Below are 26861 nucleotides of genomic sequence, written 5' to 3'. Positions count from 1 at the left end.
GTAAACCAGTAAAGCAACAACTTAAATGCACACACTAAAGCAAGGCAAAGAGAAAGCAAGGGCAGAAGATGCCGCAGTGGGCGAGCACAGCTCCAGCAGCGCTGCTCCAGGCTGGCCCACAGTTCCCAAGGCAACTTGCTCAGCCCTGTTGCATCCCAGCTCTCCACAGAGCAGCTCCTGCACCGAGAGGAGGGTCCCGCTGAGCACACACGGGCTGGGCTGTCATTGCTGTAGGAACCACAACCCCGTGTTCAGAGTCTCAGCCATCATGGTGCTTTTTACATTGAACAGATTTCTCCTCGTACTACCACGTCTGAACTAGTGTGGTCTGCTGGTGGCTGCGTCCCGTGTCCGAGGTTCAGCTGCGCTCAGCTGAGCCAGCTGTGTGTTCTTGCCATGGGCAGCAACAGAGACAGCGCAACCCGCCCTGCCTCGATGTGCACCGAGACGCTCAGGTCCCGGACTGCAGAGCCCAGCTACACAACCTACTGCGAGCTCCAGCCCTCCATGCCCAGAGCCACCCAGAAACACCCACCCACATCTGTGGCAAGGCTCATTGCCACAAACCGGATTCTTCTCCACCCATGAATTCTCAGCCCATTTCTCTTCTGCCACAGGTTCATTTAAGGCCACAGCTAGGGTCAGTGTCATGTCTTCTCACTGTGCACCCCTTTCTTTCTGGCTGTCACATCACAGACCTCTTCCAGAGGCAGCGGACCCAAGAGCCTCAAGTCCTGCTTGTGCCCTTGCAGCAGCAGGATTCAAAGCATCCCAGGGCTGCAAAGCACCACAGAAGTCCTGTGCATAGGAACCAAAACTAGCACCTACATTTCCCCACATTACTGAAGACCCTTCACCAACAGCTGGAAGCGCCAGAGCTCTCTGCCACACGTGAGCAGCGGAGCCATAAACAAGGAGCAGGAGCTGCTGCTGTAGCAGCCAGAACCAGGCGCAGTGCCCCAGGCTGGCGGCAGCATGGGGCTGCAGGGGCGCAGCACCCACGGCTGGAGCACTCGGGCACAGAACTGGGCAGGCTTTGTGCACACACTGGAGCACCAGGCTCACTCTAGCCTGGGCCCAGGGCGATGCCCTTTCTCCTGCTGCTCTCCCATCCTCACTTCCCAATTACCAGTGCAACCCGGCCCCTCCTCGTAAGAGCTTGTGCAGTTCGTCGGTGTGTATTTGGCACAGCCATACTGTACATCATGTTGACAGTAGAAATTACATCCTGAGCTTATGTTTTACACTGTGCTCTGTCAGAACTCACCGCAGCCCAGTGATCAGGACAAATTGAATAGCATCCCGTCCGTGTCAATATTTATTTCATTTTACAAATGCAGGCTGATGCAGGGGAAAGCAGGCAGGGGGAGGGGGAAGACTCAGGCAGGCAACAGCACAAAAGATAGCACTGCCTAACACATCACAATCCTACACCTCCAAACTGCACTATTGCCCCAGATGGCTGCAGTCCCAGAGCCAGGGCAGCAGCGCCCCACAGCTCGGGGAGGGGTGATGCTAACCAGAGGCCCCACGAGTGCCCTGGGAGCTCATGCAGCGCTCCCCGTGCCTGCCGCTCTGGAGGAAGGACTGCCACACCAGTGCTGTTCCTCTGAGAGAGGCCCTTGTAACCAACAGAAAATGCAGAGCTCCCCACCAGCTACAACAGATGCAACAGAGCGGAAGGCAAGCCCTCCCTCCTCCAGCCCAGCTTGCTGCCTGACCTAACGCAGGCCTGCATGCACTGCCTTGGCTCCTCAGTACTGCCCGGCAGAGCTGCACAAACTGCCTGCACCAGCCTCAGAACTACTGTTTGGAACAGTCACAAGGATCCTACAAAAGCTGCTGAAGAATAAGGCAAGAGGCACTGTTAAGTAAGGCACTGCTTGTGCCACCCTCGGGAAGGCAGGGCCACAGAAAAAATACCAAGCACAAGACAGGATCTCCCTCGGGCTTGGGCCTCTGCCTGCTCTTCCATGGCATACCCAAGCCCCAAAGGACACAAGGAAACGGAGGCTGCAGCAGGAAGGTCGCTGGTCAGAGGCAATAGCTCAGTCCTAACCCCCGTGTTCCTGGGCATGGCCCTCGCTGCCCATTTAGCCCCGCAGAAGGAGCTCCAACTGGCAGCGTGAGTTACCTGGCCGCAGACCGTTACCCAACAGACATGGAAGAGGCAGACAGCAGTGCAGCAGGGACGGTCTCCAGGGAGGGGCTGGCAGCTGCTTCCAGCACTTGCATGCAGCAGCCCAACCTCAGGGCTGAGAACAGGGAGCTTGTGGGCCCTCGTGCTGCTGGACAGTTGCTCCTCACACCGCACTCTCCTCTGGCTTTCCAAGGGCAGACAATGCAATGACAAAGGGGGCTGGGGGAGAGCTGCGGCACGCCTGCATCTTGGGGCCTGCAGCTGGTACCTCACTGAAGTCACAAGGAATCCAGTCCAGCAGTGTTCTGTCAGCTTTGGCACTGAGCACAGCTGCTGTACAGGGAGGGTGGAAAGAACAGCACAGGGAGATGCAAGAGGCAGGTTGGAGATGTACATAGAGCACAGACACAGCCTTGTCAGTGGTTTGCAGTGCTGCTTCCAACAGGCAGGACTTGAGCATCTTTGGAGATGACCCAGGACAGGAGTCAGACGTGCCAGAGCTCCTGCCAGGCTCCCCGGCGAGCAGGCAGACATGCCTCATTGTTAGAGCGGCAAGAAGAGCACAGCTTCACACCACCTCCTTCCCCAGACACGCAAGCCTAACTAGAGACCCTCTCCAAACAGCAGGGCAGACCTCCAGCACGAGCCAGGCCCCTCCATTCTCTGCCCAGCACCTCCCAACCCCAGCGTGCTTTTGCCCGAGAGCTCCGAGGCTGAGCACCAGGCCCAGCACCATGCGCATATGCTGGCTGTGTCAGCCGTAAAGGAACGGCCAAGGCCATGTGCGAGCCCCACAGCAGCTCTGGGGACCAGCCTCATGCCAGCCCAGAGTCTGCATCCGCAGGGAGCCCACTTGCCTCCCACTGGGAGCGTGGGCAGTGCCACAGCCCAGCCTCAGACAGACCTCATGGGGAGACGGGGCAGGAAAAGGCCTGCAGTTACTTCAACAGCAATTCCTCTGCAGTACAGCCACCATGCAGCACTTGGTGTGTAACCACGTCTCCTCCCATTAAACAGAATTCACATCGGCTTAGTGCTCCCCTTCCCGGGAGCAGAACAGGCTGGCCAGAGCGCGCTTCCAGTATCTCTGTGTGGCGGTAACACAAGCATGGCAAGGCTGCTGCAGAGCTTTAAGATGGTTCATAATCTCCAAGCCTAGGGCTAAAACATGAACTCAGGCTCTCTAGAGCTCACTTTCTCTACCAGATATTGTAAGACAACATGAGGCAAAGGTACTTTTTTTTTTCTTTTACGAACTTCCTGAAATCCAGAGACGAGGGAGGAGGCAATCCTGGCAGACATAAGATGCTACCAACCCCAGACTAGGCCACATCACAAGTGTGGCACATGCAAGCATCCAGCACCCCACACACTGCCTCTGACAGTGCACCCCAGGTCCACACCAACCCTGGACCACTGCACCACAGCCAAGCACACACCTATATCCCCATAACTTCCCACAGCTCCTTCCTAGCATCCAAGAGGCATTTTATGATCACCCCTAATAGAGCATCCAGCCCCCAGCCCCGCAGCGAGTGCTCTGCAGACTTACCACACCAGGGACCAACACCACAACCTGGTTGCCGCTCCCTCCACACTACTGTAGCACCCACAGCCACCATAAACAAGTGTCTTTGGCTGGAATATATTAACATGCGTTGCTAATTCGGTGAGAGACAGCAGCACTGGTGAAAGCAGTGTGGGATGCCCACTCGCATCAAGACCAGTTATGATCAGAGCCACCACACTGCAAGTTCCCCTCCCACAGCAGATCCCATCAGTGATGTGGCGTTGAAGGCCCCATGTTTGGATACAACAAAGCTGGACGACGAGTCAGAATACTGTGGTGCCACAGAGAGCAACTGTAAACTAGACCAGTTTTCACCACCGCAAGCTCTGGAACCTCCCTTGCATCCCTCTCCTGACATGCACTGGCAGAAGGCATACTCCAATTCAGTGCCCTCTCCAGAATCTCAGAACATTTTGCCAATCAAGTAAGAGATGGCTAGAGATATCGATCTGGATGACACACAGCATCACAGTGCATACAAATGCTGGTGATAAGTGGCCAAGAGATTCAAAACTGTAGAGGCTTTTGAAAGAGGATATTTAAATTACTTTTATTCTTACTTATACAGTGAAAGGCTTGAGTAACCACAGTTACTGGATGAACATATCCCAAGTGCAGGTCCAGACTGTGCAAAGCAATGGTTGATAGCAATCTGCCTCTCAGCAAGTCTCCAGCCCTGATACAGAGCACAGAAGACAGGCACATAATGATAAAAATCAAGTTTTCTCACTAATGTCACCCTAGCCTCAGCTTTGACAACAGGGCAGAAAGCTCATTATATTCAGTAAAAGTTTAGTAAAGCTTGTTCTTGAAGTAAATCTCTGGGTTTCCTCTTTCTGTTGCCTTGGAATCATTCTCCCGGAAGGGGACTTCTTCCTCTGCTGCTTCTCTCAGATAAACCTGCACACAATCCAGGCAAAGTTGTTTTTCTAGAGGAACTTCTACCTACATAAATACTCAGGACTATGACTAAACACCCATTTTCTCCTTTCTTTTAAAGTTGTTTCAAGTTTAATTATTGTCCCCTTTGATGCTGCCTTGAGAAATTCTAACAGAAGAGTGCAGTAACTGTCAGAGCAGGAGCTATTCACAACCTTTTGACTTCTCATGTTCAGTCACTTTCTGCTGTCAGATACACTGGGAGGAACAGTATTTGTTAAAGCTCTCACACAAGCATTATTTGGAAAAAATTATTTTCAAAGTTCAGGAGATTTTTTTTCTTCAAATCTTCTTTGGTCCAAGTTTCAAAGAAATTTTAATTGCAAAGAAAATCTCAAAGTCTGCCTTAGGGGAGAGGGTTTTACAGCCATAACGGTCTCGCTCTGCCACAATTCTTTTCCAAATATAGAATTTTCATGCCTTGTCTATGTGAATACAATACTTTTAATTTGCCTTTAAAAACAATCTCTGAGAGGAGGTGGAAGCAAAGGCATATTCCTGTGGCCCTCAATACATCCACGATTCCCTCTGCCCAGGCCTGGGAGGAGCCGCCTCCAAGCCCCTCTGTGCCCGGCGCAGGCTGGGGCACAGCACATCTGCACCAGCCCCCGCCAAGCAGCTGGCTGACCACAGCTCTCGCCGCTCTGGCTGACCAGGCAGAGCAATCGGCCACCAGGACAAACCACCAAGCACGCAGAATCTCTGCCTTGGGGAGCCCAGGAGGCAAAGTCAGACAGATGGGAGGAACCCCAGCCCCGGAGAGGAGTGCTGTCCATGCCCAGAGCCTAGGACCTGCTTGACCCCAGAGACAGCAGCTACTGCTCTGCTGGGCCACTTGTGGCTTCCCCTTTTCAAATTTCACCCTCTCAGCCCCCAAGCACACCAGGTCCCTTCCTGCCATTCAGCACAGGGACCGCGAGTGCTAGCACAGCCCATTACACACCAGCTCTGCCAGCCCCACACCAGTCCGTCACTCCCGCTTGCTGCAGTTGTGCACGCACTCAGCACAGCTGCAAAGGAGCAGCAGCAGCAGCTGGGTACCCAGCAGCTCCAGGACACCCAGCAGCTCCGGTACGGCTAGACACACAGACACCAGCACACAGAAAACACCTGCAGCACAAACTGCTTCTGCCACCCCAGCAAGCCCCACATGTCAGGAGCGCTGGCATCTCTGACCCGGTGGGAGAGAGAAGGCTGATCCCAAGGGATGATTCAGGGGATCGCAGGCAAATCACTCTTTCCTGTGAACCCATCAAACTGCCTGAAGTGCTAGCAAAAGAGCAAAACAAAGCACTTGGGGTGCTCAGATCTGACAGGCATGGCTAGCCTTTCCTTTGCATAGAAAAGCTGTATGCTGCTACACGCTGTGCATGCTAGGGCCCACCAATCACTTCAGCAGAGAAAGGAAACACAACCTGTCTGTCCAGCTTCTCAAAGGCTTGTGAGCAGAATCCTTAACAGAGGCAGAAGAGTTGAGTTCTCAACAGCTGAGAGGAGACAAAAATAACAAGAGGGGAGACACAAAACCAAGCAAGAGAAGCCCCATTGCCATGAACCCAAATCTGATTTAAAAACTGAAAGGGAAAAAACAAGCAATGAGTTCAGTCAAAACTTGGTAGAAAATGGTGAGGGATGCCATGTAGGAAGAAAAATCCATTAATGACAGGAGACTATCTTAGTCAAGGCTACTGCAGGAAACTTTTGAAGAACAGGAGCAAGCCAGGGGACTGGCCAAACAGAAACTGGAAGTCAGTGCCAAATGGGCATTAACACCCAGGTGAAGCTGACAGAAAGCACATGAAGGAGAGCCCGTCTCTAGCTGGGCAGGAGGACAATGCCTGCAGCAATGGACACTGACCCAGCCACCACGTTTCCAGCACATCGTTGCCCCAGGCTTGGCACCACCGACAGAGCAGCAGCGGTCCTTGGCCCACACAGGTCAAGGGTGAGTGGTGCTGGTTAGGGGGGAGATGTCTGCAGACAGAGTTCCTCCTGCTGTGGGGAGAAAGCTCTAGAGCTCAGAGTGGGTCTTTAATTTTAGAATCTGGATAGATAGCTGCATCTGAAAGTCACCCCCTTACAAACACCTTGTACAGTCAGAAGTTGCATTTGCAACAGCCTCACATGCCTCAGAAGGAGCCAGGAATGCTCCCACGCAGCAGGGCAGAGAACGCCCACAGGCCTCCACCACCAGAGCTGATCCGCCGTGGCACAGCCCAAGGACAGTCAGGAACCACCATCACTCACCCTCCCGGCTCCTGCTGCCACTTCTTTGGGCCTCAGAGGTCGCCAGGAGTAACAAGAAAGGAAAGGCACAAGCATGGGACTGCCAAAACCAGGGTGAGTGGAATCAAAGCTGACAGCCCAGACGAGTGGTCATCTGGATAGGAGTCAAAGGACAGATTAAAATAAAAAAAAACCAAAATGGAATTCTTACACTTTGACAAATGTGGAGGGAATTGGGTTCTTTTAAGCAAATGTTTGGCAGATGCATGAATTATTTATCATTCAATATTGTGTGATTAAATGGAAAATTGAGGATGTTCACAGCTTTCTTGTCTGCAACTTTCCACATCTTGTGAAAGTCTCCCCAAATTCCTACAGAGAATAACGAGTGGGTATTATACTGAGCCAGAAGGGTTCAGAGAAACTTCCTTCAATTTGCTGCTCAGGGTTCAAGGTCAGGCTCAGGCTCAGTCCTCTGGTTACATAAATGCGATGGCAGGCATACATCACTTTTGGAAAGGTCTCTGCTGCTCACTCTTCTTCCCCATATATTTCACTCCTCTTGGTACTTTTGGCCCTAGAAATCTCTCAGTCCTCATGACAGGTGACGTGCCCCCTCTACAGAACACTTGAGACCAGGGAAGTCTCTTCCTGGGGCAGCACACTGTCATTCTGAGACTAAGGCCAAGTCAGCACAGGATCACCCACACTGAAGCAGGGAGGTCACGAGGGGAGGACAAGAACAGTGAAAAGCAGGACAAGACCTGGGGGATGTGCAGCACAGATCTCTAACCTGCAGCTTTAGCAGCTCTTTTTTCCAATGTAACAGGACAATCAAGTTGTGCACAGCCCAGAGTAGAAGCAGGCACCAACTTTCTGTTGCAGGTGCCTTAGGTCAAAAGCAGCCTCAAGAGACAAGTGTCTTCTCCAGCACCTCAGGACAAGGTCTGCTGCAATAAACAGTTGTCAGAAAGGTGGAAGAATGAGAGTAATTAGTCTCTTTGATGCCAATTTCAGCCTGATCTTTCACACCTAAGAAAACTGTTACAATAATTTTTCTTATTTTTAGAAGAGCTCACTAAATAAGAATTAGAAACAAGATAATATAATAGATAAAAACATTATTTCTGCAACAATATCCTGCCAAAATCCACCGCTCTGCATCTGCACTCCTCAGCCACTCAGGTTACCAGGCTTCCCCCGCAGCATCTGTGCACAGTCAGAGCACCATGGCAGCACACCTCACTCCCAGTCATCACCAACCACCACCACCTGAGCAATACTGCCCTGCCTAAACACAGGCTCTTCCGGCATGTCGAAGAAGAGGCTCCAGCCTCAAACCTTCCCGGCCTCCAGAAATTCCTGAGCAAACACAGTGGAGAGAAAGGAAGGAATCTTGGTAGCACAGAAATTCAGGAGCCTGAAGCTGAATGCTGCACAGCCTCATCCCCCAGACAGAAGGCAAATATGCTCTGCTAAGATGCAGCATTGCTCAGAAAAATCCACCACAGCTGGCAGAAACTCATGGTAGCGGAGTCTCCTACACAGGTAGCAGGTTCTGGCCAAATCTATTTGAAAGTCTGCAGCCCCAAGGGGAGCAGAGCAAAAACTGAGGCACCACACCCCCCTCAAGGCTGCCCCAGGCGCTCAGAGCTCTGCTGGGTCCCCGAGGCTGCACTCTGAGCAGGAACAGGCCAGTAACGAGCAGGTGTTCTTGAGAAGGGGCACCAGAGCTTCAGGGGCCTAAAGGGCCTCTGAACGTCCCCCAGGGACAGACTCATTCAGAGCAAAGCCCACCTCCCCCTCACAGCACAACCAGGAGGTGTTTGACCCCTCTCCTGGGCCAGGCACATACATGCCAGAGCAGATGGACGAGACCAGGCTCAGGCACTGCCCACAGCACACCGCTCACCCGCCAGCAGCAGAGGGAGGCCTGCCCCATCCTACACCAGACCAAAAGATTATGACCTCCTTGTAGGCAACTCGCAGACAACAGCAATAGGTTAAATTTTGAATTCAATCATTAAATGATAGATACATTATTTATTTGGAATCACTTCCTTCATTCTAATTACATCAACTCTACTAGCTCCCGATGATGCCCAGCACTTGGGAGTCGTGTCCCAGGAGTCAGACCCTGTCCAGAGCAACATGAACGACAGCCAGCACCACAGCTCAGCAGCATAAGTGCTATTTCACTTCCCCAGAAAAAACAGACAGGTTTGCTAAAAGCTGTTCCCTGTCTTGAAGATACCAGTCATGTACACTCTGACTAGCCAACATTGGCACTCCTGTATGCTGCCAGGCATCCGAGGGGGCTGGTGAAACCAACTATTGTCCCCCAAGGGCTCACCAGGCAGATTCAGAAGACACTGGCACAGTTCTCTTCCATTCCTCCCACCCAAGCCCTTCTTGCACTCGCAACCCAAGCTCCCTGCTGCAGGAATAGGTAAACATCACAAGTTTGTGCCAAATCCATCAGCCAGGTCAGTGCTGGCCCCAAGCTCGTGGCACCACCAAGCTGCCTGCACTGAGGCTGCCAGGGCAAACAGCTCAGTGAAGAGAATATGCGTGGAAACTGGCCTCCCCCTAGGGCAATGGCCCCTTCTCCCCCTCCCTGCCACAGCCCTGAACCTCTAACACTCCAGGCACACAGAGGAGGGCAGAGATGCCCCAATACCACAGCTGAGAAAGCAAAAACCAAGCAACAGTCAGAAGAGAACAGAAACCCCTTTCCCTGGAGGGACCAGACCTTCAGAAAAGGGGCTGAGTCCAGATGAGAGCCCCTGGGGACAAGGATGGGGAGGCTGTCTCCCCCAGGGCCTTCTGTGGCTGAACAGCCACACATGGCTGCACTACAGACAAAACTTCACTTGAATGCAAAGCCAGAAGCTTTTAGCATCCTGTCTGGTAGAATAAATTTTTATATCCTTCCATGCCCGGTAAATTCTGTTCACAGAGAACAAGAAAAAAGGAAGTAAAAGCCTTAATAAATGCTGGAAGAGCAGGGAGCTCACACCAACTCTCAGCCCAGCATAGCTCCTGGATAATCTAGGCAATAGTTTATTTTTCTCTCCAGTATCATTTTCCCAGCTTGATCTCTACTGTCGCAGTATGATGGTTTCACCCCATTAGCCTTGCTTAAAAAAGTGATCCCAGGACTGTGAGTGTTATTGCCCACATAAATCAGGAGGCTTTGAATACGGAGCACCTTTAAATAAACAGCTGATGGAAGTGAAGTTCCGGGATCATTATTAATAGCTTTTCATTTCTGTGTCCGCTGTGCTGTGACATTCTTTCCCAGCAGAAAGCCTCCGCTTCCTATCCCCAGTACATCTGATCCCATGAGTCCTCCAGTCAGAATGAATGACTGTACCTTTGTGTTAATTGCATAGCCCGTTCCACAAACTGAATACTAATACTAACTAGCAAGAGGAGGAGAATTTGCAGACCAGGAGCAATGGGACAGTCTGAAGAAAGGCACGCCAGCCCTGCCGTCTTCCCTGTGCGGACGGGAGGAGTGCGGGTCCTCTTGCCTCCCCTTAAGGAAGGGCAGATCCTGGCCCTTCCCGCACACACCAGTTAACAGGGCTTCTGTCCTGCCTAGACGGACACTGGCCTCCCCTACTCTGCCAGCTCCAGCACACTTCTTGCGTGCCCCCCAAGGCAGAATGACACCTGCCATTCTTCACATCGCAAACAACTCCTGGCTCAGTCCAAAGGCACACAGACCCTTGGAGAGGCAGCACCACAGAGCAGCCGCAGCAGTACTTAGAGGTGCTGTTCAAAGACTACCTGGCCAGATGTAGTTTATTTTTCACTAGCATGCCTTGTCCACAGGGGGAATCACTTTCCTCTTCCACCTTCAGCTGTTAAATCTCTCCTGAGAGCTGCAGGCAGGTGCCAGCAGCCCAGAGCAGATGAGAACTCTAAATGCCATGGGCAGATCTAAGGGCAGCAACAGCCAACACTGGAGAAAGGCCCATTCCCCCCTCCCAGGGTGACGAGCCTGGGATGGGACTCGACACCTCATCAAGAGGGACCTTGACCACCTGCTCTGAGAGCCTGCCACTCTGCTGTCTGCTGCCCACGCTGACACACGGAGCTCCCCAGGCTCTTTGTGCCCAGGACCCAAGCAGAGTTGCCAGTGCTGCTGCTGTGTCTGCAAATTACATCATCCCCCAGGTCTGTGGCTCAGAAGAGAGACCAAGTTTCTCCTTGGAAAGGGTGTTCAGGCTCTCCGAGCCACTTTGCCCAAAGAAAGGAGGAAATGTTCCTGCCGGCAGCCAGTCCCAGTACAGTCACTAGTGTAAGTGCAAGTAAAAAGGCTGCACAGTGGCCAATGCGCTTTATGGCCTCCTGGCTCTTTCTGCCCTTTACTGCAGAGACAAGAACTGAGGGTCCTACTGCTACACTCCACCCCATTTCATTTTACTGTTCTTGAATAATGACACCACACGTGGGTCATGCTGCTCAAAGACAATACGCAGGGTAAGCAAATAAGCCAAAATGGCCTGTTGCTTCAGTGACCTTTGCTGCATACAAATCAAAAGGGCTGCAGACAGCAGCAAACTCCAGGAACAGGTGATGGCTTTTGGTTTTACTGCCTCCTGCTTGCTCTTTCCCAAATCCTGTTCTCAGTAAGGAGGTTCAGGACACAAGCACGGACACAGGCATAACAAAGGGTTCACCTGTGAGAGCGCCAAAGCGTAGGTAAGCATCAGAAAACTGTGGAGTGCGGCTGAACAAAACTGAAGGACACCACTACAGACAGAATCCACATTTCCTAGAGGACTTTAAGAGGAAAAAAAAAAAAAAAGTGTTACATCTGTCACCTGATTTCAGTGTCCTCCCCATCTAGAGTCTGAATCATTGATATCATGATGGACTAGCACAGCAGAGCCATGTCCCTGTGACATATCAACAAGAGCACCTTACGTTTCTGGGTATGATTCCACAAGCAGATACATCACTTGCTTTCCTCTGCAAGAAACTCTGACCACTTTGTCAGGTTAAAAACAAATATTTTCGATTCTTCCTCCACCCCCTCCGGTGTTGTACTTGCAGATTGTGGACCAGCATCCAGCAACCACATATAACCTTTACGCAAAGGAAATGTAGTAGGCACCACAGATGCAAAACAAGACAGCCTCAGTGTGCCACTAGAAATGCTGCTTTCCAACCACCAGACTTCAGCATCCCATTGAAGCATCAGCTCTCAGCAGAGGCCAAATGTGCAAATTGCAGTTGAAAAGGAGAACATTTCTGAAAGCTCAAAACACGTGAACACAGCAGACTAGAATGGAATCTGCAAGTAGCTTCACTTTAATGTCACCACCAAACCAATGGCACAATGAGGAAGGGACAGACTGGGAGCTCTGGGAACAACCATTCTGCTCAGCACAAGTGATACAGGGAGATTAATTGGCCAATTCCTCAATTAAGCATAAGGGTTCAGGGCTTTGGTGTAAAACTCCATCAAACAAGACCAGCATCTTCACTTCTGACATTCCAGAATGGACACAGAGCACAGCGTGGGCTTTTGTACAGGTCATGTTTCACAATCAAGCCCTTTGCCTCTGCCAGTCCGGGCAATAGTGAGACTATGAGAATCTTCTCTCTCCAACACACAGGCTTTGAAGGGTCTTTCCTGATATATCTGCACAAAGCAGGGACCTTGGGGCCTTGTATGTAGGTTCTAATGTTATTATTATCAAAAGGAATAAAGAGGGACATGGTGAAGTAAGAGGCAGCAAAGCAGCCCAGGGAACAAAGGGAGAAAGAGAGAGAGAGATTATAGTAGCAACAGGGAGGACAGAAAAGCAAATGGACAAAGTGCATGTGAAAGAATAGAGCCAAGGAGAGATACGCATACACGTGAGCAAGTAGGATTGTGCTGGGACACGTGAGTATGCACGCAAGCAGGAGGGGGCATGGAAACCCACACAGGCAGGTGCAGTCATCTGGAGCTCTGCGTCCCTCAGACCCACGGCACGGCTGCAGCCTCATGGCACTTCAGCGAGGGGCCTCCCCTGGAATGCCCCAGAGCACACACAGGACTCCCCATCACCTAATCCTCTCCACCCAGCACACAGCCCGACAGCCGCTCTGTACTGGTGACAGTGAAAGATCTTCACAACCAGAAAAGCAGAAAGAAGCTGGCTCTGAGTCCCCACCCCTGCCCCAAAGCAGTTCCATGCTTGAGAGTGGGAGAAATGGCAGCACACACGTTCACAGACACACTCCCACCTTCCCACATGAAAACGTGGCTTTCTCATCCTCACATACCTTGTCTGTTTGCATCCTGCGCTATCACTACACTGCAGACCCTTGCTGTCCCTCCCTCTATTCTCTGGGCTGTTTCACTTCTTCCTCCCTCTCCACACTCATCTCCAGCTCATTTGATGACAATCACGTTAGAACTCATGCACACAGCCCTGAAGTTCCCAGCGTGTGCCCGAGCAGTACAGATCCATCCACAGCCCTCCAGCCCCAACCCAAGCAGCCAGATGCCGAAGTGCTGAGATTCTGAACTGCACAGGCACCCTTACTCCAGCCACGCTGTGCCATTCCCCTGCACGCAGCCACGCCAGCCTCCAGGCCCCGGTGGCTCCTAACACCATGGGACGTCAAGACTGGACTGGCTGGAGTGAACTGGGTGCACTGCAATGCAAGCATGCTCCTTCCTGTCCTCCCCTCCAAACAACCACCCTTCTCAGGGCTGGCAGTGGCCTCAGGCAGAGTCTGGGCATCCAAAGCCAAGCAGTGTCCGGCCAAAAAGCTGTTCTTTCCCATGTTGGACTCAGTCTTGCCACTCTCTTTCTCATCAGAATTCACAGTGAATTGACACCAGAACTCACACCTGAACACACAGTCACTGTGATACAAAACCAGAATAGCAATACACAGCTGCCCTGAGCAGGGCTGATACCAAACTTCTGAGAGGTTCAGGACTGAGCCAGACACGAGCACTGCGTCTGTGCAGTCCTCTGCCCTCCGTGGCGGGTGCAACAAAAGCATTAGCTCGGGAGACAGCCTTCCTCACCTTGGTGCACAGAAACAGAGATAGACCTCACACACAAAAACGTGTAAAACATATAAACTTATCAAACACTTCACACACTGGCTAGAAAAGGAGAAAGAAATACTGTCATTGCTATTTCTAAATATACTTGGGAAGCACCAGATAGCACAGTGATGGACTAGATATAAAAAAAGATAGAGATGAGTCTCAGTACCAGCCTTTGATCACTCACAAGGGAAACACATGTGCTGCCTTGTGGAAGCCAGGACCAGACATTGTGTCCTACTCTGCCTAAGCCCAGCTCAGCTGTGGTTTAAAGAAAAGGCCTCCCAGCCTAGTGCTTTATGGTCCCTCCCTCTCATTTCTATTTCACAGCAGCTTTTCACAACCAGGACAGTGCTTGGAATAAGCAAAACAGACCCAGCTGCAGGATTTTCTGCTTCTGGGACAGCCTGAGGTTTGGGAGAGGCCTCCCCAGAAGCACCAAACCTGACTGGAGCCTGTGCCTAGGAACTGAAGGGAGATATTCAGCAGCAGCCACAGATCCTGTCCTGCCAGCTCCACCTCTGTGACAGACTGTGGCTAATTTTCACCAGCTGAGCTAGCAGCTCACTGCACACAAGCACCCCTGCTCCATGAGGCTTGCTTGCCAGCACTCGGTTGTCCCTCTAGCTTCTCACAAAAACCACGCCTGGCAGCACTGCAGGCAGTCGCATGCCTCTGCCCAGAACAGTCTGAGTTTACCTTTGACATCAGATCCACGGGACAGAGGCCACGTCTCGCACTGCACTGCCCAGGTCTAACAAGGGCTTGTTTGCAGAGGGCACCAGGTATCCTCCTACAGCGCAGGCACTGAGGAGAGGCATGCGATAAAAGGCGCTGGACAGGCCCTGTACTGGGTATGGCTGGGATGGAGCTGATTTGCTTCCTAGCAGCTCACGTGGTGCCGTGTTTTAGATTTGTGACCAAACGCTGGTAACACACTAATGTTTTAGCTACTGCCAAACAGCATTCGCACAATATCAAGGCCTTCTCTGTTTCTTACCACATTCCCCCAGTAAAAAGACTGGAGGTGCACAAGAGATGTGGAGAGAACACAACCAGGTGGATGACCCAGACTAAGCACAGAGACATCCCAAGGCATCTAACATCATGCTCAGCAATAAAAAGGGAGAGGAGCGAGCCCAGGAGCATGAGCCACCTTTTGCTCAGGAATTCGCTGGGCATCAATCTACCCATGGAAAATGGTGTTCGCCTTTGCATCCCTTGTTTTGTTTTCTTCCTCTCTTCTTCCTCTTCTTCACCTATTAAACTATTTGTATTTCAAACTGCCAGTTTTCTTCCTTTAACTCTTCCTTTCCCCTTCCCCTGCCCCAATGGGAGTGAGGGAGCAAGCAAGCGTTTGCGTGGTGCTTAGCTGCTTACCAGGGTTAACCCATAACAGTCCCCAAACACACGGCAGCACCACTGCAGGTCGCGTTCGCTGCTGGAGCAGAGGAAGTCAGACTGACCCTGTTCCAAATGAATTATCCAGGAAGCTGCAGCCATGGCTCAGTGAGAAGCTGCCGCTCTCCCTGCACAATATTTGAGCCTCAGTCCCATGATGTGAGCTCTCATCATCCATCCTGGAGCTACCCAGCCCCACCAGCTCATCTGGCTGCCATCACCTCCCAGCGAAGCGTCCTCCCACCCAAGCCTAATTCACCAAAGCACGTCAGCACTCAAGGTGCAAAACCAATTCAAGCCTGAACTGATGGCTTCAGCATCCTTCCTAGTCAGACATGAGTCTCCCATTGCTCAAAAATGTAAACAGCTTTTTCAGACAGAATCCATAAATGCTCACCTGTGTTTGCTACTCCATCTGGGGAGGGTTCAGTGCTTGCATTTCACTTCATGTCTCAATCGCTTTGTGGTACCAAGGAAGGGAGCAGCACTGTCTGCCAGCACAACAGTCCTCTAGGCAAAAGTAATGATTTCAGACTTCACAACCCCAGCTCCAGCTCACAAGCTCTCATCTGCCTTCGCTAATTCATTGCCAAGTCCCGGGCAAGGCAAAGCAAGGCCACAGCTACATCTGAAGGGTCAGCCCCAGTCCCTGCCCACTCATCCCGTGGTGGCTCACGGCTGCAGCCCTGTTCCACTGCACGCCTGCAGCTCGCCCACGGAACCAGCTGACCAAGGTGCTGCCATCAGCCTCCAGCATACCCGCCATGGAGGCTGTTCACAACCTGCATGGCCACCAGAAGCTGGGCCAGATCAGACCCACCCGAGAGGGGAACCTGGGTGGCCCTGTGGAGAGGAGGGACTCTGGAAGGACACAGTCACTTCTCCGCCCCAGCGCGACCAGCTGAGCCATGGCCCAGTGGAGGATTCTAGTGTCACCTCTCACAGCACCTTTCAAATTAATTCGTTAATTGGCATGTCAGGCTGTGCATATGAAATGAGGATGCATGGCTCCCTCTGCCGGCATGCGGCCCAAGAAGGAGCCCCACAGCCCCACTCCTCTCCAGAACTTGGGATAAAGCCAGGCTGGGGCCTGCGGTGGCTTTGGACCAGGGCTGAGGGCAGGCCGGGGCCATCTGCCGGGTGCGGAGGGCAGGGGCCAGGACCCGGGGCCAGCCCAGCTGCGCAGCGGGCACCGCCACAGCACCTCCGAGACCCGGCATGGGAAGGCGCCCCATCTCCCGTGCTGCAGCGCAGGTGAGGGTGCCCAAGGCGCAGTATTAGTGGAGCAGGAGCATTATTGCCAAAATGCTGTGCCATTGGGGAACAGCCCAGGAGCCTGCAGCAAATGGGTGTTCAGCTGAGTTTTAAAACTTCAAGCAGGGCTGTAATTTCTTAAGGACTCTGCTGATGCTCAGCTATTTCTACCTGCCTGCTATCAAAAGGTTCAGCTGTATTTCATAAGCAGGAAGCAGCCAAGCTCAGAAAGCTGGTAAAGTCCAGCTCCTGAAGGAACCCCTCACCTCCATGTCCTCAACCTTCTAAACTCCAGTGACAGGGGAACAATTCCCTCTCCCACACATGCACAACACTGTCACCAACAGCCATATGCCTTGTCAGGACCATAACAATAGGGACAAAAGTGTGTTTTCACACTGTTTAAAAAATGGAATAGTGAAAATCCAGAAGGATCCAAGGCCAAGGGTAACTCTGGAGCTTGGTAGCAGGTGGGGGGGACAGTGTCCTGCCCCAGGTTAATGTTATTTACTCACTTTCAGTATGTGCTCATCTCAAACTGCTCCTCTCTAGAGAGGGTGCCAGCTGTGGAGAGGAGGAGGTGCTCTGAGCTTAGGAGCCACTTCCAATGACAAGGATTACTGGAGAAACAGCATTTTGGGGATTTGGGATTCCAAGAAGCAGCTGCAGTAGAAGCAGAGGGAGATAATCCTAGTGTGACAGAGATGTGAGGAAGCAGGACTGGAGAAGGCAGTGGAGCATCCCCAGGCACACACAGAATTACTGCCTTGCACAGGGCACCCTGCCCAGGGGGAACTGCCCTCCCACAGCAGGAAGAGGTGCCAGAAAAAGGGCCTGGCCCAGGGCTCCCAGCACCATTCTGTCCTGGGATGGCCAGACCCTGGGGTTTCTAAGCCTCTGGAGCAGCCCAACCTTTAGCTGTCCTTCCAGACTCTGGCCCACATGGGGACTCAGACCCAGAGGAGCAACCTGCAGTCAGGAAGCCCATGTTCCTTGGCCAGCCTGCAGCCTCCGAGCGACCCGTGAGTGGAAGCACCAGCAGGGCACTGATGGGGCAGAGCCAAGACAGGACTGGGGCACGGAGGGTGAATGCCCCAGGACACCCAACTCCAGTGCCTCTCGGGTGGGCACAGGGCCTCAGACCCTCCGTAAACTGGGATCTGCCTGCACACAGCTCCCAAGCACCAAACCACAGCAAAGGGCAGCAGTGGTTAAGAAGGAGGCTCAGAGACAGATGGGTGCCACCAGAGAGGCTGTGCCAAGCTGGCAGGTGCTGCTGTACACAGCACTGGGGGATGAGGTTCCCTGCTCACACACAGGGAGAGCTGCGTGCTGCAAGGTACTAGACACAGCTCATCCACAGGAATGAGCTCTCTCCTGTCAGACCAGTATCAGGACCTTATCACATGCTCCAACTCAGTTTTGCAATCAAAACCTCAGGGAAATGCTAGCTTACCAAAGCAGTGTTTAAATCCTGTGCTTGCTCCTGCAGCTGCTGTTTCCAAGTGTCTCACATCCTTGCTCTGCTGGGTGTATACACCTTTCCCCATCCATAGGCACACTACCTCCTGCACCCACACTCACCTATAGGCTTCTGCTTAAAGGAGTTCAAAGCTTCTGAGGCTCTATTTATTGCCCAAGATGTTTCTATGGCGACTCCCTTCACATCCCATCATTGGCTGCAGAAAGCTTCTGGCCATCAACAGCTTCAGGTGAGTTGAGGGTCTCAAGCTTCAGGTCACCTGCAGTTGTTAATGCCACAAGCTGCAGTTAATTAGGAAGAGATTAACAACACACCTGAAGTGGCCGTGGTAAGTGAGGCAGGTAAAGAGGAGTGATCCCCTGTTTCCTTTCCCTTGGTGCTCTCTGGAGCACTACAGCAGGGAGGGAGGAGCAACGAAGAGGGATGGGAGGTATCTGCCAGAGGGTGTTGGACAAACAGTTCAGCTTTCGTGATCCCCTGGAAGGACCTCCCAAGCAGCAAGGCTCACACAACTGCTGCGGCCAGAGCCCAGGACCACAGGACCCCCACCCTGGGGCAGGGCTGGCCCTGAGCCACTGCTGCCCAAGCCAGAGGCAGGATGCTCTCAGCTCCGCTCGGCTGAACACCTGCCTAAATGCTTCTATAGGGCAGCTGTGGATCCGAGGCTGTTGCTGACAAATATCAGGCCCAGCACCACGTCCATTGCACCCACAGCTTCCACTGTCAGCCAGTCAGAGCCAAATTCAGTGTAGGAACAGCAGGGACAGAGGGGGTGAGACAGGCAACGCTGCTCTGCTTGCGGAGCAGACCCTGCACACAACAGTTTGATAGGAGTGTTAATAGGCACTTTGCCCAGAGTCGCAGTCCTGCAGCACGTGAGCTGAGGCACAGCTCTCGCGCAAGACCTGAAATTAGGAAGTGTAGCACTGAGTCAAAACTGAATGAGCTCTGTTGGGCTTATTCTTCCAGGCTCATTGATGGTGCTGCCAGAGCGAGGGGCAAGGAAGTGAGTGAAAGTGGGGCAGAATGGGGCAGAGCATGCAGAGAAGAGGCAAGTGCAGGTTTCCCACAGACAAGAGAAGCAGGGCAGGACTGGGAATCCAGAGGAGTGCTGCCTTTTGTGAAAAAATGTCATTAAGTTGCCATGAGTTTTATAACCTTCACTTCTGTTTAGTGAGCTATCCTGAGGTGGGGCTTCCTGAAAAGCATCTTGATTTTCTGCACTGCTTGTAGGTTTAGCAGCAGTGAATGATCCAGTCCAAACCCAGCCCTAGGGCTGGAGCAGAGATGGACCAGCTTTGGGCTGGCTGCCTTTCCTATGCCCAAGGGCACAACTACCCCCCCTCTCAAGAACAATGCAGGGGCCTCAGATTAGCAGGGTCTGTTCTCCACCTTTTGTTCCAAGAGGCTTCACAGGACCCCTGGGGAAAACTGCCTGCCCTAGCTGGTACCAGCGCGCACCGTGGCTGGAGCAGGGGCTGGACCAGGCCACAGGGCACGGGCAGAGGCTGGGTCAGCTCAGCGAGGAGGCGGCAGAGTGGGCGCTCTGAAACCCAGAGTTCGCAGATAAAGTCCATGCCCAGGCCACTGAGGCACAGGCATCCCCAGACCAGCCCAGTCTCTCCTCGTGCTCCCGCCTCCCAGTAGTGTCGTGCATCCCCGCGTGCCTTGCGCACGCCAGGTACCGTTACCAGCAAAGGAAGCTCTGCAGCTGCAGCGGGCTCCACACCCGCTGCCAGCTACCACACGACAGTGCCCACAACATCCCACAGGCCCTTGAAGGCAAAAAGAAAAGGTGCTGTAATTCCTTCAAAGAGCTGAAGACATCCATTTGCAGGGAGAACTCAAACCACACTGCAAGAGGAAGAGCATCACCAAGAAGACCCAGAGGAAAAGAAAGAACATACAGGCTCTGCAGGCGTCCCGGCCAGGCTTGTGGGACCAGGCAGTGCAGAGACTGCTGAAGACGACTTCCACTTTTGCAACCCAGACACTGCACTGTAGAACCACCACTGAAATGCCATCCAACAACTCTTTCCCAAGAGGGTTGGAGAACTACCTCCTCCCAGCTGCAGCACAAAAGCAATGAAAAGAAAGAAAAATGAAGGAGACACATAGCAAGACTAAAGTAAAGTCTGGACTAGTCTCTGAAAAAAAGGTTGTTGCAAATGATAAGACTGAAAATTACTGTAATGTGCTGTATTCCTTTCACAGACTTTGCAAATAATAAAAAGTGATGATTAAATGAAAAAGCAATTGTGAACTGTGAGGATGGGTCTCTGCAGTGGCTACTGGCAGGAACAGAGCGGCCCTCCACTGATCCCTCCCCAGCCCTCTGAAGCAGAAACTAACCCACAAACTGGATACAACTGCAGATACAAAAGCTCCACAGGGCTGTGCAGGTAGCGGGCACCCAGTCCATGGAGGTGAACAGGTGAGTCCCAGTCCAAATCCCTGAAATGAGCTCCCCACACACCAGGTCTGCACAGGAGCAGGGGAGGCTGAGAGGCAGCGATTTGCTGCCCAAACCCAGCCACACAGACCCAGCTTTTGTGCTGGGGAGGAGCAGGGACTGTGCTTCAGAAGCAACGTGGCTCACAGGGACACGCAGCCATGAGCCCTGCAGATGTTAGGGCAGCCAAATCCAAGAGGCAGAGCTCTGCATTCTCACCTGCAGCCCAGGGCACAGCCATGCACCGACGTCACCCCAGGACCTGGCGGAACGGGGGAGCCCTGATAGCTGGAGAGCAGCTGCCAAGCGTGCAGGGCAGGATGCCGGCAGGGCTGCCCATGGTCCGAGGCAAAGCTGGTCACACCCTCCCCATCGGCCACCCTTCCCTGCAAAGAAATGCCACGGAATAAACCGGTGGTAGAGAGAAGAGAGACTCAGGGAGCAGCAAGGCGCTGAATGCCATACGCCATGTCCACCGACAGCCTTGGGCAGGAATCTTGGTGGGACCCACACCCACCTAATCTTTACATGTAATTTTTCAAAAAAGCAGATCACTCAAAATGGCCCGTGCCTCAGGATACATATTGCCTCATCTTCAGAGAAGTGTCATTGCTTGTACACCCAAACCAAATGCATAACCACATGGTTAAAAGATAACGACACAAACTCATACATGGTTGCATTCTTATGTACAAATATTGTTTAGTGACATGATGTAGAAAGAACACAAGTATCACCACCCTATTTCTTCTTCAGTTTGTTTTTCTTTTCAAATATGGCCTTTCAAAATCTAAAAATATTTGGAAAATATTTCATTATACTTTAAAGGAATAACATCGTATCAAATTCCACCTAAAGCCCAGTTTTGTTTCAAAGCTTCCATGAACCATCTAATCCTTCTAACAAAGTCTGTGGGTAGCAAAAGGGGCTTCAAACAAACAAACATTCCCCCCACGATATTTGCAATCAAATTTTACTACTGTGGGCTAGTGATTAGAAGCACAAAAGCAAATTTGCTATGAAAAAATCCTGCTAGCTCAATATCATTTTCAAAGTGCAGAACCCCAAAAAGCTGATCAGACAATATACACAACAAACAGTAAATGATGACCCTATTCTGAGAATCCTTATACACAAGCAAGGAACTATGGATTTTTCAAATATGATATGGCATTTTAAATCATGAAAATATCATATTATTTGATACAGAGCTAGGAAAAATAACATTTTAACTGTTATTTTTAACCCACTGACAGCCTTTTCTTTCTTTTTTTATTTTTTTTCTGGAGACCTGCTAGCTTCTTTTGAAAAAGAGTTTTTAAATTGACCTTGTTTCAGTAGCCACTTTGCTGTCCTAGGTATGAAATCACCATATCATATTATAAAGTGCCAATGCACCAAAAAGCAAAGGGCATATTTTTTTTTAGGCAGAAACAAAGCTGGCTCTTTTCACCTATGAAATGGCACATACTTTTTCTTTCACAAGCCCTCCAGTTTCAACATGGTATTTATTCAGCAACCAGCATTTCATACAGAGACCAAGCCTCACTTGCTCTGACCCCCACCTCACTAGAATAGAGATATGTACGTGATACGTAAGTCAGTACAGAATCTGGGCTAGCTTATTCAGATTTCAGTGCTACACTCCGGGTACTGTCAACATTTCAAGGGATTTCATCAATGACCAGCAGAACCACCCTTTGGCCTTGGACACAAACAAACACAGTATCAGTACAGCAAAACCGTTTCCGATTCTCGTTTCCATTTCCCCCTGCTATGTGACACCCAAAGCCAGAGAAGCAATTTATTTTCAGCATTTGAAAACTGATTTAGCAGGATCACGATCTCCAACCCTGATAATTGTTTGCTGCAAATACGCCTTACCCCGTGCTCATGAAAGAGGCGGAGAGCATCCACCAGTCTCATAAGCAAAAACCTGGCAAAGCCTGGGCTCGCTCTGGGCTGGGCACAAGATCTACAATTACAGAGACTGCAGCTTCAGCTGTTCCCCCGGCAGCCCGGGCCCCCCCAGCACCCGGCCCCGGGTGCCTCCTCCAGAGCCTGCGGGGGCCCCGGTGCCGGGCCGAGGCCAGCTGGATCCACAGCGGAGCGCCCCGAGCACCGCGGGCAGAGCGGGACAGCCAGGAGGCGGCGCAGGGAGAAAGCCGAGGCTGCAGATGGGGCAGATGAATCTGATCACACGTCAGGGTTTAGCCAGAACGCGGGCAAACAGCCCCCAGTGGGACATTTCCCAGTCCCCACCGCCCAGGGCCTCACATCTTACCTGAGGAAAATGCTCTCTTGCTTCCACGGCGTTCCCTGGTATTGGGCCTCCGAGTCTGGCCCTGGAGGGAAGGTGAGCAAACACCAGAGAAGAGGATGCTCTGTTGCTCCATGTGCACGGCGCCCTGCTCAAGGCAAACAAATCCTCTGCTTGGCACACACGGGCCAAGAAACAGCGGTAACCCAGCAGCAGGTTATCCACAAAACTACCTGGGTCTGATGCTTCCTGCAGGGCGGGTGACTGCAGGTCAGGGAGAGGTGGATTGAAAACAAGAGGGGTTTATAACCACAGCGTGAGTCCAGGAGGAGTGACTCCTGCTTCCCAGGACCAAGAGCCGAGCAGGGCACAGGTCCAGCAGCAGGCTCAGGCAGCTGCCATCCCCACCTTTGAGTGGCTGGCACAAGGCTTCCCATTATACTGTTGCATGCCTCCACCCTCAAAGGCCAACAGGGCCCTGAAGAAGACCTAGAAAATGCTCCATACCAGCCCCTTCAGACATGGAAGCACCTAGAAACGTGCTTAGTCCCAGTGCGAGAGGGAGAAACCTCCCAGCTGCGAGCACTGCTGCCAAAGTAGATCCCACTCGTGCCCGATGCTCTTGTAGGGAACGGAGCAAAGCCTGGATGGAACACAGCTGCTCCACCGCTAACACTGCCTGCAGAGACCTCGCTCAGTGCCAGTCTGGCCCTAGGACAGCTGCTAAGCTCTTGTGCCAACACTGACACAGGCTCCGGGAACACCCAGATCCTTCCCTGGGACAGCCAAGAGGCTCCTCTCACACTGCAGTGGCATCACAGATGGAGCTGAGCCCTCCTGGCAGAAAGCATCCAACGAGCTGTTGTGACACTGGGTGGAGACGGTTCCAGCACTGTCGTTGTGGTGCCCTTTTCCAACCTGTTTTTGCTAAGACCCCCTTACCCTGGAGCCAGGGAAGCTTTGTCTCTCTTGCCATCACACCGTGTCACAGCTGCTCCATGCCCGATCTAGTTGCAGGTGTCCCTGCTCATTGCAGGGGTTTGGATGAGATGACCTTTAAAGGCCCCTTTCAAACCCAACCTGTTCTATGATTCTATGGTTCTGTGCCCTCTTGCTGCCGGGCAGGGTGCTGGAAAAGCCAGCCAGAGCCCTGTAACACAGCACATTGTGACAGTCCTTCCAGGAAACCTGAAATCAGCAGTGCCCGGGTCACACTGGGCCAGGAGCCGCCCCACGCGCTGCAGGGAAGGGATGACGGAGGATGCAAAGCAGGAGAACAAGGACCACCCGTGACATGATCACTGCCTTTGTGAGCGGGGCTCCCCACGCGTGCGAACGCTGAGTGCAGCCACCACAGCCCCATCCCACAGCCTGCCTCAAAAGTCGACATGTCGCTTTCATGTCATGTCTTGTATTCTCAGTGGCATAAGGATGGATGGGTTATCCTTTGACTTTGAAGCCATCCCCTTTATCTCCATGGGAATTTAGTCCTCATCTGGTTTCTCCTTTCCTCTTATTCCCATCATTGCTTTATCCCTGCATTCAAATAGCTCTTTTGTATGTCTTGGCTCTCCCCTACCTGCAGCACTCTTCCCTTATTCTGATATACTCTCCCCATCTCATTGAGCTCCAGGCCCTTTTGCTTTGTTCTCTCCCTATCTCTTCCTTTCTTTCTGCTAGTGACTTGTTCCTTTTCTTGTTGTGATTTGTCTTCTCTGCTCTGTCCCTTTCACTCATCTATTCTCCTTATCTCTTTTTGCTCCTTCCTCTTCCTTTTCCCAGTATTTTCACTACCCCCCCCCCTTGTGTGCCTTTGTCTGTAAGGAGTTGAAAGTTAAAACCTTTTCCAACTTGATCCTGAGCAGCTTTCCCTGGCGCTTTCATCTCCACAACACATTTGTAAAACTGCTCAGACTGAAGAGCCATGACAGGAACTAAAGAAATAGCAGAAAGAAACAGCACTCCCAACATGGGATGGAAATTTGCCTTCTCCATGAAAAATCTCCCTGGTTCTCTAGCACTGAGGTTCTCTCTCCACAGTTCCTGTAAACACAACATAAAAAAATGTTTACCAAGATTTCCTCTTCCTGGCCTCATCCTCCTGCCTGGGAAGTTCAGTGCTGGGAGGGGCAGACACAGTGGTGCCCAGGAGCTCCCCATCACCTCCTGCCAAAAAGTAGCCGTGACCGACCTGCTCTCCCTCCCTCTTGCTAGCAGCTCCCGCCAGGTCTGTCATTCCTGCTGTATCACAAACTGCTAGCCAGAGGGACAAGTTGGTCACGCCAGGAAAGATGCTCTGGCTCTTGTCCAGTCCTGCTCCCTCTTCCTCCTTCACGCAAAGATGGCAGAGACCTGGCAGACTCTCCCAGCTGATGTGTCACCAGCCCCTCTCAGCTGCCAGTTCTTTCTGACCACTTTCTCATGTGTTCTGTGCAGGGTCCAGCATTGTTCGGGGTAGAGCAGCTGCAGATGGTGACTTCTGGAAAATTTGGGGAAGATGCTTTCAAGCCACTGCTTTCCTTGTGCTTCTGTGCAGCCTGTGCTTTGCAGGGCTCACATGTGAGCACGGAAGTATGGTCGATCTTACCTGTGACCAGGGGCAGGGAATTCCAGAGCTACCAGTACAGCTCTGTGCTGTCACATGGAGCAAGTCAAAGTGCTGTCTGCTTACTTGGAAATCTGCTGCTGAGAAGCCCATGAATCCTGGCCATGCTCACAACTCTATGAGAGATTAATCTCGCTAAATCCTCCTCCTTCTTCCCTATTGGAGAAACAGATTCAGCACAGGACAAGCTCTGTGACTCACCTCTCTGTTGGCAGAGCCAGCTCCCATTAATCTAACTCCCTGTCTAACGTCCACATTTGCCTGGCAGGCAATCCATCTCCAGTCCAGCTCTCTGTCCAGGATCCAGCTCCTGTCAGTCAGAGCCTGCCTAGCGCCAGGCGTCCTGCAGGGCTCCTCCCCGCGGGACAGGGGCAGTCTGCAGCCCCCTGCCCAGGATGACGGCAGGGGACAAGATCTGGGGTGGATGGCTGCTGGCTAGGCAAAGCGGTGTCTGACTGCAGGGACAGCTGGGCTCAGCACCTGCCCAGCAGATCTGTTTTCACCCTCTGACCTCAGCCCACCTCAGCTCAGCAGAACAGGGATTCACACACCTCAGTCCCACCAGTCTTGCTCTTCATGGGGTGCAAGACTCAGTCAGCTGCCCTCCAAGCTCCCCCTGAAAGGAGCTGAACGCTGGGTGTCAGGGCTTTGCTCCCAGAGCTGCAGCGCAGGATGCCATGAAGGCTGCATGGAAGCAAGTCCCCCTGCCAAACTCCCTGCAGAGGGTCCCTGGGTGGTAAAATTTGCTCCAGCTGTGCTTAGCAGCCACCTCTTGCAAGCTGCTCATCCTCGCCTCACACTGCCTATCTTCTGGGGACTGCAAGTTACACGTTATGTGCCCAGGCTTCCTCCTGCCTTTTCCTGGATGCTGCTCTGGCACAGGTCTAGAAAGATGGACCCCACGGCCTGGTTGCACCACACAACTTTCTTCATACCCCGCAGCTAGGGAGAGCCCTCTGCACCCCCTAAAAGGCCCAACACTGTGACTTCTGCTGGAGATATGGGCAAGAGCTGAAGGCAGAAATTCTGTGCTCACAGGTCCTGCAAAGCTGGGGACACTCCTTAACACACCGCAGAGCACGTCCCCAGGAAGCTGGAGCTGATGGCGTGGCTGGGGGGGGCGGAACCCAGTGCTGCCCCCTGTTTGCTGGGCACACAGGAGCCAAAACCCCCAATCCATTGCCCAGAGCCATTTCTCACATGCTACTCCACTTACTCCTGACAGCCAAACGGCCCTGCCTTGCTGAGGCTCTTTGGTGCTGCTTCGAGTCTTTTCCCGGGAGCATTCCCACTGTCCCACACGTCTTGGCACTGCCTGTCACCAGAGCCTGGCAGCTACTCCTATCTTTATTCTCCCCAAGTACTGTGTCATTTGCAGACTCCACAGTGTCAGCCTTGTGATTAGATTCCAATGCCTTTATGAATAATTTGTTGTGCAATTATAAAGCAAATATTTAATTGA

General features: G+C 52.3%; 1 protein-coding gene across 1 annotated transcript in view; it reads right to left on the bottom strand.

Moving 5' to 3' along the window:
* The window catches only part of CDH22 (cadherin 22), a 78542-nt gene extending 55674 nt beyond the window's left edge, over positions 1 to 22868 (bottom strand). The window contains exon 1 of the mRNA XM_026862350.1: positions 22819 to 22868. The gene's annotated coding sequence lies outside the window, so the exon portion shown is untranslated. The remainder of the gene's footprint in view (positions 1 to 22818) is intronic.
* Between the last annotated feature and the right edge of the window lie 3993 nt (positions 22869 to 26861).

This window comes from Athene cunicularia (genome assembly GCF_003259725.1).
Source record: "Athene cunicularia isolate RWA chromosome 20 unlocalized genomic scaffold, athCun1 chr20_part2, whole genome shotgun sequence".
NCBI classification, from domain to species: domain Eukaryota; kingdom Metazoa; phylum Chordata; class Aves; order Strigiformes; family Strigidae; genus Athene; species Athene cunicularia.
The sequence above is the reverse complement of the archived record's forward strand: the minus strand, read 5'-3'. Positions and strand labels throughout refer to the sequence as shown.